Source organism: Schistocerca serialis, chromosome 10 (genome assembly GCF_023864345.2).
Source record: "Schistocerca serialis cubense isolate TAMUIC-IGC-003099 chromosome 10, iqSchSeri2.2, whole genome shotgun sequence".
NCBI lineage: Eukaryota > Metazoa > Arthropoda > Insecta > Orthoptera > Acrididae > Schistocerca > Schistocerca serialis.
The window spans coordinates 55,961,023-55,971,833 of record NC_064647.1 but is presented as its reverse complement, the minus strand read 5'-3'; the positions used below and the strand labels follow the sequence as shown (position 1 = coordinate 55,971,833).

The window sequence follows — 10,811 nt, the reverse complement described above, 5'->3', positions numbered from 1 at the left end:
CTTTCAGATAGTACCTCAATATAGATAACTGCATCATCTGCAGAAAGCCTGATTTTACTATTGATATTGTTTGCGAAGCCATTAATGTACAATATGAATAGCAAGAGTTCCAACACACGGTGGGGGGGGGGGGGGGGGAGGGGGGGGGCACACCGGAAGTTACTTCTACATCTGATGATGACTCTCCATCCAAGATAACATTCTGCGTCCTCCCTATCAAAAAGTCTTCAATCCAGTCACAAATATCACTTGATGCAGCATAGCTATAGTACTGAGTCAAATGCTTCTCGGTAATCACGAAACACTGCATCTACCTGGTTGCCTTGATCCAAAGCTTTCAGCGTATCATATGTGAGAAGTGCGAGGCTTTTCGAAATCCATGCTGGATGGCACTGAGAAGATCATTATGTTTGAGCTCAGAATGTGTTCTAAGATTCTACAACAAGTCGATGTGAAGGATACTGGACGGTCGTTTTGTGGGTCACTTCTACTACACTTCTTGTATACGGGTGTGACCTGTGCCTTCTTTCCAAGAAGTGGGCACTTTTTTTTGTTCGATGGGTCTACGATGGATTATTGTTAGAATAAGGGCTAACCCAACCGCAAATTCAATACAGAATCTGACAGGGATTCCATCGGGGCCTGGAGCTTTGTTCTGTTTTAACGATTTCAGCTGTTTTTCGACCCCACTGACACTAATACTTATTGCATTCTTCTTTTTAGGGATAGGAGGATTAAATCAGGCAAATTATCCTCGATTTTCCTTTGTAAAGGAACATTTGAAAACGGAGTTAAGCATTTCAGCTTTTGATTTACTATCCGCAATTTCAGTTCACGATTTATGCTTGTGTTTTTCAAGGAAATCAACTCAGTTGTGGCATGTCCGAGTTCCACATGCCGAGCGCCGACGTCTTCGTTACGATGGCAGAGGTCGACTGACGCGTCGGGCATATATAATGGGAAATATTATTGTGCCGTAATATACACCATTTTTATGCCTTACAACATGAGCCACGCCTCGGAAAAGCCACGCTACGACAAACACAATTTTACTCACCACGTGTATGTTTCACACAAAGTAAATGATATAGGCTCGGTAACATATCGAGAAAGGTGCAACAGTAACCGATTTGGTTCATTGGTTACCTGACTTAAGGTATAGTTATCTGTGTGGTTCGGCAGTATACTGGAGAGTGCATTTCTGCATACATTTCATACACTAGATTTTAACCGCATTTCTATTTCTACACACGGAAAAAAACATACATGCCTTCAAACTTGTCTCGTCCTCTAATCGAAAAGAAAAACAACTGTTGTTCACAGACAGAAAGTAGGGGAGCAATTTTGATCTGACAATAGTAATACTGTTGAGTACCACATGCGCGTGACTGATACGTGATCTGAATTACGGTTATCGATAATCTGTCTCTTTTAGTGCTAAATATTTAAGAACGTCTTTGCTGTGAGATAGGCTTCATCCAACTTCTGATGCTACAGTATTTCCCACAAATTCCAAGCAACTATTTACATTTTTATGCCTTTTAATTAGAGCGAAAGGTCAAGATAATGCATAAAAAGGAGATAATAACAACACGATTTTGTAAGTCAGCAGCCGTAACTGAATAATTATTTATCACTGCAGCTTCCTCGCTTGATAATGTTCAACTAGCAAAAGATTTCTGCTTTTTTGTGATCAACGTGGGCATGAAGATATGATGAAATTAAACGGTGCAACTATGAAAACCTCAGTATACATGAAGTCACCAAATGTAATGAGCACACATTAAATCAGACCTACAATGCCACTGTGGCATAAAAACAGTTTAGACGGGTTGTGCCTCCATGAAGCAGAGTGGCGCAGTGGAAGCGTGCTGGGCCCATAACCCAGAGGTCCGTGGATCGAAACCACGCTCTGCTAAAGATTTTTTTTTTCATCACCAAATTTTTTTAATTTACGGTCTACATGACAAAAGATAGTTACAAATTAAGCATGACTGTTTTTCCACAAACAATACGAACTGAATACTCATAAATGCATGATCGACATATGAGATATATGAATGATTATAGGAATTTCTGTTACACTGAAATAATATTCTTATAGCACTACGTCTTTCAGAAAAGTGGACTTCTGGCATTAAGTGCAGGTAAATTAGTACCATAAATGCAAAAGCAAGGGAGATCACGAACGACAATTTCTGGAACCTCACATGGTTCAGAGCGAAACTGATTCACAACCAAATTACGTCTAGAATTTGACAGGGACTCCATGGAGCCCTATGAGCTTATTTAGTTTTAGTGATCCGAACTGCTTTTCAATACCAACAGTACTAATTACTACTGATTTATTCAACAGGCCACAGAAAATACTCTTCCGTCAGTAAAACACTTCTCTCGCAAAAGCTAACTTTGTTTTAGTTACTGTATTAACTGAAAAGGACCCGCTTCGCTTTATCTAGCAACACATTCCTGATGTTTCTCTTCGGAATTTCTTGGCACCGCAGAGCACACCTGATCCAATTTGCCAGTGACAACGTATTTGTGTTTGTTGTAGTGCTGAGTGCGATCACAACGGAATGTTCCACCTGTCAAGCTGTGATCTCTGTTTTGTTCATGCACTTGCGGTCAGAGGATTTCACGAATTCCACTCACCGTAACTATACTTCATTTCGTAATATCTCCGACAGTTTCTCTATGTCCACTTTCGAATTTCTCATCCGCTCCTCTTCTCTTATTTCATCTCGTTGTTTTCTTCTCTTACGCTTTCTCTCAGTCTATACATCCTCTTTCGTTGTGAAGCTAAACCTACATCTGGCTCTTCATCTGTTTCATTTTTTCGCTGACCTTCCTCTGTCCTTCTTTCAGTTCATCGCAGGGACGTTCTCCTTCTATTTTATGCTTTTGGCATCCTGTTAAATGTTAATATTACTTAGCACACTAAAATTCCGCTTAATTCATCACATGAGCAATTTAGTTTCACTTTCTGTCACATTTTCTTGATCCACTTTAATCGCTTTCCAAAAGGATACTGACATATGCATCTCCCCATATGTCTGAGTTGTAACGTACCCCCACCGCAAAAGGAAAGTGGGACACTGGAGAACCTTCTCGAAATACTAGAATATTGTAGAAGATTATAGAACGTTCTCCAACTTTTTGAAAGATTCTTGAATATTCTAGAACGTTGTCGACGTTTCTGGATCATTTTGCAACAGTCCAAACATGCTACAACATTTTCAAGCATTCTAGAAGGTACACTACACTCAATATCGGCCACTTCGGCTCTCGATTCCCAGATGCTTTACTAGTTTCCCAAAGGAGATCAAAAGTACGATGCCCTCTTTTGACACCAATATGATCCACCAGCAACCGGGCCGGTTGTTCGCCCAGCTAGTCCTTCTATGGGCCAAAACCACAGCAACTAGAGGGATGACCAAAATTCATGACGCAGAGACACAAGAAAGAAAAATTCTTAGAAAAATGTGCCGCTCTATTCCACGTGTTTGGAACTTGGGTCAGACAACCAATAAAGGAACTCTACGAACACACTGACAACATCACAGCTAAATTTAAGAAAAGACGCCTGAGGTCTACGAACACATGTGCAGGATGGATGAAAACAGATTCTCAGAGAAGGTTTTTAGCGTTGTCATTGATGCAACAAATTAAACACTAATTGGGTGAAAGAAACATAAGAAGACGTGCACTATTGAAATTTTCAGGAGAAGTTGAGGGGATAAAACAATTGTGAAGAAAAATAATAAACTTGAACAAAAGGGAAAAAAAACTGTCGGGTGAAATGAGGAAAAAACGCAGTGAACTAATGAAGAGGTTTTGGAAGAAAAAAGGCTGCGACTGGCTCAAGTTCACACGCTCTCCTAAAGCATTCTTGGTTACATATCATGTTACTTTGCATCCTAGGAACTTCAGTTTACCAACTTGTTCCACAAATTCATCGGAAATTTTTCGCGTTTATCAGGACAGCATGGCCCATACGAAGCTTCCTCGTCTTTTTGTGCTGCACTTTCAGTATTAGACCAAGTGTGATCTATTACGATTCCCGTCTTTTTCTCGGTCTGCCCGGATCTCTTTTACATTGTGGCTTAAAAGTTCTTCATCTGATGTGATAGTCTCTCTGGATACATTCTTTGTAAATGATCATTCCATTTCTTTCTGTTTTCGTTCAGTTTTCCTTCCACAATCCAAATTTTCAACTCCTTTCGAATCTCTTCATTTCGTATTTCATCTAATCTTTTACGCCCCTTCGCCGCTCTAGTAAATCTCATTTCTATTACTTGTATTTGTTTTTCTTGTCTTTTATTGAATACCCATAATTCACTTCCTTATATGGTAATAGGACTGTCAGTGTGACTGTTTTACAGAATTTCAGTGTTATCTGATTCCGTGTTTTGTGCTTTAAAATTATTTTAATTGTTCCACAGATACTTCCAAATCCATTCGACATATTCATTTTTTGGTTGAAGCTCCGTTTTTTGCCCGTGTTTGCTTCTTACTATATATTATGGAAATGTTGTTTTGCCTTGAGCAAACGCAAATCCTTGTTATATCAATAACCAAACGTTTTTCGAAGAAGTTTCTCTATCTTCAGTGTGCTCATTATTTCTCTGTCAAATAACATATAAAGAATTCTGAGATTGTGGTATCTATATGAATAATGGTAGTCACAGAAAAATATAAACATCATCATCATCATCATTTAAGACTGATTATGCTTTTCAGCGTTCAGTCTGGAGCATTGTCCTCATTATAAATTCCTCCATGATCCCCTATTCAGTGCTAACATTGGTGCCTCTTCTGACGTTAAGCCTGTTACTTCAAAGTCATTCTTAACCGAATCCAGGTACATTCTCCTTGGTCTGCACGGGCTCCTCCTACCCTCTACTGCTGAACCCATGGGTCTCTTGGGTAACCTTGCTTCTCCCATGCGTGTAACATGACCCCACCATCTAAGCCTGTTCGCCCTGACTGCTACATCTATAGAGTTCATTCCCAGTTTTTCGTGGATTTCCTCATTGTGGACACTCTCCTGCCATTGTTCCCATCTACTAGTGGCTGCAAATACAAACAGAACAGATATATACCTTAGTGCTACATATTGATGATGCGACTGTCTAGCAGTTTGCTCCAGCTTGTCAAATGCAAGTGATTAAGGTTTTGCAGTGTTATATTACGTAATTTGCCGAAATGTTTGGCCTAAAATGAAGTTATCGCCTTTTCCTTCTGTTCTGATGTTACATTATAGTACTTATGCCGTTAAATTACATTCTGCTGTCAACAGCTGCTGTTTTATTCTGTAACTATCGTTTCTTAGGTTAAAGCCAGTGCTGTTTCTCTGGGGGAACGCTGGGGAATGCGTACCCCTAAACTTTTTCGTCGACAAAGTAATTTTTTTACGACGTTGAGAACTTGGAAGAGTGCCAAAGATTTATTTCACGGGCATAAATTTTTTATTTCATTTTTTGTGTTCGTAATTGCGATACGAACGATACTAGTGCAGTTTTTGTTGGGAAAATCGATGCCATTGACTGTTTCAAGCATTTCGAAGCTGCGGCAACCGTTCTCGACAACTGAATCGCTGGCAGCCAGTTCGACAAGCATGTAGTGCCCTAGCCCGCTAATAGTGGGCGATGGTAGTGCTAAAAGGATATGCGTACGCTCAAATCGCATGCTTCATTTGAGGTGATGTAAACGGAAGTGTTCGATACCACATTCTCTCGCATGTTTGTGTTTTTCTCGGTATCGCTTGCTTCATTTGAGCTGTAAAGTCAATTGAAAAGTCTGATATATATATATATATATATATATTTGTAGTTCGACATGTTGATGACGCCATGGTTAAAAGCAGGCGGGAGGCATCCCATGCTTCAGTTATAACTAATTTTCGCTGCATTATATCCCATGTCGGAGTACCCTCAAACTTTTTTTTAGAAAAAAGGCGCTGGTTAAAGCACTAGTTTCGGAAATGTTGTGGAGATAAGTTGATTATGAATGGGTTTTGTAAATTGGTTGAATGGGGAGAATAGGGAGGGCAGCTGCGTGTACTTACATTTTATTTATTTTTTGGTGCTATTCAGCTTTATCTGCATATCTGTCCGGTTTGAGATTATTACCAATAAACTCGAAATTTTGTAGGAAACCCGCTCCTATGTTGGAGTTACGAAATTAATTTTATTTGGTCCCCTTTCTTTGTGATATGGATAGGCCTGGACAGCCGTTTTGACGTCACAATACGCGTTGTATACCTTCAAAAAGTCTCCACATTGTAAGATCATCAGTACATAGGGCCGATATTAGCTTAAGCGAACTGTTTAGTTGTAACCCAGCATTTATCCTAGAATTCCAACTGCGAACTGCATGGTCAATGTAAATACCGAACAGCGTAGCGTATAAACAACAGACTTGTCTCACTCCTTTATTCGTTTCTGCATGTATGTCGCTTATATCCAAGATCATTGATGCTTATGTATACAGACTTTTGATATCTGAAACAAGCTGTTAAGAGCAATCTATATGCTTCATTATTCTCCATACATATTCTCAAACCACATTTTCGGAAGCCTTCTCATAATCCATGCAAAACAATGTGTGTCTGTATTGTCGTAAAATGAAAACTGCTGTTGTTTTCAGGCTTATGTTTAAAGTTCTTTCATTAGGTTTATAACACTGGTTCGAGTCCACTATTGCCTGTCTGGACGTCTGGTATAACAATCGCTTATGATATTTTCTGAATAAAGGGAACCTAGGTTACAAAATTATGGGCGAGACGGCCTTTGTTCAAAAAGTTAAATTGATGTGCAGTATCAAGTAAGCTTTTCCCTTAGCAGTTTTCACGTTTATGTTTTCCTCCTTTCTTATATGTCGTAATTAGTTTCGTTTCCTTCCAATTTCGTGATCCATCTATTAGCTCCCAGCAGTTGGTAAACAAGTGTAACAATTTAAGGTGTAATGAATCCTTCACATATAATTAACTCCGTATTTATTTCATCAAAACCTGCTGCTTTTCAATTTTTTTGTGGTTTTCAAAGCTGCTTTGAACTTTTGTATTGTTACGCCATTTGGCCTTTTACTCCTGTTTCTCGATATTTTATTTTCATCTGTTTCATACCTTCCGTTTTTAGTCTTTCGTAATATTGTTCAAAGGAACTGTATCCTTTTCTGTTACATTTGACGTTTTCAAAGCTTCATATGGGATCTGCTGATGGCCATAAATATCACGTTCTGTAGTACTTATGGGAATACAGGATGAAACAAAATTACACCAACAAGACTTTGAAGGTTGTTCAGGGATGTTTCCTGAATATATTGGTTCAGGGGGCCCGTGGTCTCCAGTTGCTCGTCACAGATTAATTGCATCTCGTTTGATTTGTTAACCGCATTTATTTTTATACCAAAGAAATTGGTACACCTGCCTAATATCGTGCAGGGCCCCCACGAGCACGCAGAAGTGCCGCAACACGGCGTGGCGTGGACTCGACTAATGCCTGAAGTAGTGCTGGAGGGAACTGACACCATGAATCCTGCAGGGCTGTCCACAAACCCGTAAAGGTACGCGATGGTGGGGATCTCATCTGAACAGCACTTTGCAAGGTATCCCAGATACGCTCAATAATGTTCATGTCTGACAAGTTTGGTGGCCAATGGAAGAGTGTTCCTGGAGCCACTCTGTAGCAATTCTGTACGTGTGGGGTGTCGCATTGCCCTGGTAGAATGGTCCAAGTCCGTCGGAATGCGCAATGGACATGAATGGATGCAGGTGACCAGAAAGAATGCTTACGTACGTGTCACCTGTCAGAGTCGTATCACTCCAGCTGCACTCGCCTCACACCATTACAGAGCCTCCACCAGCTTGAACAGTCCCCTGCTGACATGCAGGGTCCATGGATTCATAAGATTGTCCCCATACCCGTACATGCCCATCCGATCGATACAATTTGAAACGTCCGACCAGGCAACATGTTTCCAGTCATCAACAATCCAATGTCGGTGTTGACGGGCCCAGGCGAGAGGTACAGCTTTGTGTTGTGCAGTCATCAAGGGTGCACGAGTGGACGTTCGGCTCCGAATGGCCATATCGGTGATGTTTCGTTGAGTGGTTCGCACTCTGACACTTGATGATGGTCCAGCATTGAAATCTGCAACAATTTGCGAAAGAGTTGCATTTCTGTCACGTTGAACGATTCTGTTCACTCGTCGTCGATCCCCGGTTGTTGCAGGATCTTTCTCCGGAAACAGCAATGTCGGAGCATTGATGTTCTACCGGATTCGTGACATTCACGGTACACTCGTGAAATGGTCGTACGGGAAAATCCCCACGTCATCGCTACATCGGAGATGCTGTGTCCCATCGATCGTGCGCCGACTATAACACCACGTTCAAACTGACTTAAATCTTGATAACTTTCCATTGTAGCACCAGTAACGGATCTAACAACTGCGCCAGACACTTGCTGTCTTATACAGGCGTTGCTGACCGCAGCGCCGAATTCTGCCTGTTTACATATCACTGTATTTGAATATGCGTGGCTATACTAGTTTCTTTGGCACTTCGGTGTATACCTATATTGGACTGAAAATATCTGAACAACTGTGAAGATATCGACAGTATGCGGTGTGTGTCTTGCCTGGAAACAAACTTGTTCCATTCGCTCACGGTACTTATTGTTGACAACTGTTTAACGCACGCTTTATTCTTCGCCCTGGAGCCTGCATCCAGTACAGTTCGGCCCTGTCTGGGGTCCGTTTGTCTGGCAGTGCTAGTTGAACGCTAACAGAGATACACAACAGTACTATGGAAAGGTTTACTGATGAAGAATGGTTCAAATGGCTCTGAGCACTATGGGACTTAACATCTGAGGTCATAAGTCCCCTATAACTGAGAACTACTTAAACCTAACTAACCTAAGGACATCACACACATCCATGCCCGAGGCAGGATTCGAACCTGCGACATAGCGGTCGCACGGTTCCAGACTGAAGCGCCTAGAACCGCTCGGCCACCCCGGCCTGCACTGACGAAGAACTGGCCGATGTCCACCTGGTGTGTGGCGTCACTGAATGCAGCGGAAAAGCAGCACGCAACGACTGTTACGTTGAGCTATTGGCGGAGCGACGGCACGTCAAAGTATTTTTTGCATCCGAGGATTTCTGCGTTGCTCTGTGTATTTTGTTGTCTGTTGGACTGCGTATTACAGGCTCTGTATTTTCACAGAAACGAAGATAACTGGTGTAACAAAATAGTGTTACTCTGGAACGAGCCACTGGAAAACACACGTTCCTTATCCGCGCGTGCACGACAGTGCACGGTACCAATATACGTATTCCAAAATGCTGCCCTCGAAAATGTGATTTTTCAGGAGATCATATCTCAGGTTCTGCTGAAGACAGAGGTAAGGGGTCAAGTATTTTGGATAGTCCTTGGTCTAGCGACCAAGCGGGGAGCACTCAGCCCTTGTGAGGCAAACTGAGGAGCTCCTTGACTGAGAAGTGGCGGCTCCGGTCTCGTAAACTGACATACGGCCGGGAGAGCGGTGTGCTGACCACGTACCCCTCCATATCCTCATCCAGTGACGCCTATGAGCTGAGGATTACACGGCGGTCGGTCGGTACCGTTGGACCTCGATGGCCTGTTTAGTTTTCTCGGTCTTTTCAACACTACACACAGCCTCCAGCCCAGGCAAATTGAGCGAATCGGTTGGTTCTTTTGCATTAGGTATGGTCCAGGGCGAACCTTAGGCGGCTTCTAAAAGCACCATTTCTTCATGGACGGTGTGTGACAATGTGACAAAACCCCATAAAAATTATGATTTTTTGGTACGAAAAATACCAGTTTGGGGGGGTGGGGGGGTGGGAGGGAGGATGGCCGCTTCTGTAATATTTGTGGCAGACAGTCGAAAATTCGAAAATTGTTACCATTACGTTCTTAAGATGATATTCTCGGGCAACTGCGGATATTGTTTCGCTATCATTATCCGTTTCCGAGTTGCAGAGGCTGAAAGTTACTCTACTCATTCAAAAAAAGTGCAAAATACGATTTTTAGCCGCTTTTGCACCGTGGGTAGCAGTATCTAAATAACTAACTGTAGCAAAAATCAAATGGCTCCAAGCAGTATGGGACTTAACATCTGAGGTCAACAGTCCCCTAGACTTAGAACTACTTAAACCTAACTAACCTAAGGACATCACACACATCCATGCCCGATGCAGGATTAGAACCTGCGACCGTAGCAGTGGCGCGGTTCCGGACTGAAGCGCCTAGAACCGCTCGGCCACAGTGGCCGGCAAGTATAGCAAATGACTCAAATTTTAACTGTACGTTCTTTAGATATTAATGTAGAAATGCCGTTTTCCCGTTTTTGAAGACCAGCATCCGTTATCAAATACAGCTGGAAAATAATTATTTTTTTGTGTCCCAAAACTACTAATTGCGGCGGTGATCATGTCGATGATTTCTGTTCATCGCAAATTTTCGGAATTTTTGCCATATGTTCTTAATGTGATGTTCCCGGGCAACCTTAGAACTTCTTTGATATCATCGTCCGTTACCAAGAGCCAACGGTTCGAAGTCACTTACGCATGTAAAATATGCATGTAATATCCGGTGTGAGGCGTGAATGTAGTTTTAACTGACGTAGTGAACACGTGGTGAAGTTCTAAGCTCATCGCAAGTGTTCTGAGTTTACCAAAGTATGTTTTTAGTCAGGATTTTTTCACCAATAATTTTTTTCTCTATAATGAGCGCTCTAGCCTGCAGAAATAGACTCATAGTGGTACACCAGTGACAAAAAAAGGCC

At 41.8% G+C, this 10,811-nt stretch overlaps 1 non-coding gene across 1 annotated transcript; it reads left to right on the top strand.

The window, feature by feature from the left end:
• Positions 1-1,846: 1,846 nt before the first annotated feature.
• Positions 1,847-1,918, top strand: Trnam-cau (transfer RNA methionine (anticodon CAU)). Its single transcript has one exon. It is a non-coding gene; the product is annotated as a tRNA-Met (tRNA).
• Positions 1,919-10,811: the final 8,893 nt, after the last annotated feature.